General features: G+C 42.9%; 1 non-coding gene across 1 annotated transcript; it reads right to left on the bottom strand.

Annotated features, from left to right (window-relative positions):
- Nucleotides 1-551: 551 nt before the first annotated feature.
- Nucleotides 552-624, bottom strand: TRNAS-UGA (transfer RNA serine (anticodon UGA)). The gene has a single exon. It is a non-coding gene; the product is annotated as a tRNA-Ser (tRNA).
- Between the last annotated feature and the right edge of the window lie 1,488 nt (nt 625-2,112).

Genomic DNA, 2,112 nt, shown 5'->3' with positions numbered 1-2,112 from the left:
CAAACGATACTTAGAATCATGAAAACAGCCCTTCTAATATTGATGGAAAAAGCCCTTTGACCCTTTAGGAAAACTAAAACAAGGACCTACTGTATAGCACAGGGAACTATCCTTAGTCTTTTGTAGTAACCTACAAAGGAAAAGAATCTGAAAAAGAATGTGTATATTTAGCTTTCATATATGAATATGTGTGTAACTGAATCACTTTGCTGTACACCTGAAATTAATATAATTAACACAACATCAGCTATACTTCAATTGAAAAAAAATGAATAAAATGAGAAGGTTAAAAAAAGAAAAAGAAAAGATTTTGAATCCATTTTAGCAGGACAGGATACAGAATAAATAAAGATTTAACTTATATTTTGTGGCCTCTAATATGTAGACATTTCCTCACTTATTTCTATTTCAAAAATATTTATTTTATGTCCTTACTTGGCTGCACCAGGTCTTAGTTGCAGCATGGAGGACCTTTGATCTTCTTTGTGGCATCTGGAAACTTTAGTAGCTTCATGCAAACTCGTAGTTATGGCATGTGGGATCTATAATAGTTCCCTGACCAGGGGCTGAACCTGGGCCCTCTGTATTTCAAGTACAGAGTCCTAGCCACTGAACCACCAGGGAAGTCCCTCCTCACCTATTTTCTTATCTTTCCAAAAACCAAGGTTAATGACTACCCAGGACTTGCCTTTCTCAAGCACTTCTATCTAAGCCAGAGGTATCTGGTATATAGGTTTTTTTAATTCTACCGGTGAGGTTGGATTATCAGATGAAAGAAGTTGAGATGCTGCAGAGAGAAGGGGTCAGATGAGGTAACTAGTGGAGTGAAAGGGAGAAGCAACATGTTGCTCTGATCGTGTTTCTCTGCTTGCTGTCAAGCACAGTGAAGCTGTATACTGCTGGCGCTCGGCCTGTTTTGCTGCCCTCAACCACAAATGACTTGTTTCAGAATCTTTTCCTTTTGTAAGGCCTGGGTTGGTCGTAAGGTGGTGCTTCTTTTCACAGTCCCTGCGTCTGGCACCTGGCAGTAAGGCCTGAGGGAAAGGGGGTCTTTCCAAGCCCTGCTTTCTTCCAAGGAGGGGATGAGACTACAGACTCCTTTCTTTGAGGTCTTTCCAGGCAAAGCCTGAGCATGTCTGCCCATCCTCTGCTCCATACTGGCTGGAGTGGGGAAAGGAGGAGGCTGCCTGGGTGAGGATCGTCGTCCTCTGCAGTTGCCTTTCTCCTTTTAAGGACATTGATTTTGTCTTTGTTCTGACAAACAAATAAGAAGATTTTCCATGGAGAACTGGACAATCAGAGGAACTTCAAGGCTGGGGGCCTGTTCCTGCTTCTCTACAGCGTTGCCAAGGGGGAAGGGAAAGGGAATAGGGAAGAGACGCTTGGAAAACTTAACTGCTTCCTGAGAAGGTTTTATATTTCTATTAAAAGTATACTGCACGGACTTCCCTGGTGATGCAGTGGTTAAGACTCCATGTTTTCCCAGGGAGCACGGGTTCAGTCCCCGATTGGGGAACTAAGATCCCACATTCCACACAGTTAGGCCTAGATAAATGAAAACATAAATAAAAATTCTTTAACAAGAACAACAACAAAAGAACACTGCAGTTTACCACCATCACACACTGAATGCTCCAGTGCGGCTGAGAGGGAGTGCAGGACAGTAACCATGGAGACAGTGTGCCACTGAAAGCAGCATTCGGGGGTTGGAAAGCTGAGCGTTGATTGAAGAAGACAAACAGGCCTGAGGAAATTTGGAGGTTAGCCTTGTTGTTCTCCCTGCTCAGGCACGTTTGGAACCTGTGGGGAAAAGGCTTGATCCACCCCATTTCTCCTCTATTACTTCTCTGTTTCTCCTCTCTTACTGCAGGAGTTTCTAAACACATCCTGCATGCTGGTGTTTGCTCCGACCCCTGGGTTCCCTGGACAGTAAGTGTGCACACGTATGAGAAGGTTACTTTCATCAGGGAGGCCTTTCCTTCATTCTGAAATTATTTTCTTCCCTCCTCCTTCTCCTTTTTAAAAACACAATGATATTGACAGTGTTCCCCTTGCCAAATGTCTTTATGGACAAAATTAAAAAGCAAGTATTTGTACTGGAAAAATGTTTTA

This window comes from Ovis aries, chromosome 11 (genome assembly GCF_016772045.2).
Source record: "Ovis aries strain OAR_USU_Benz2616 breed Rambouillet chromosome 11, ARS-UI_Ramb_v3.0, whole genome shotgun sequence".
NCBI lineage: Eukaryota > Metazoa > Chordata > Mammalia > Artiodactyla > Bovidae > Ovis > Ovis aries.
This window is presented reverse-complemented; position numbering and strand designations above follow the sequence as displayed.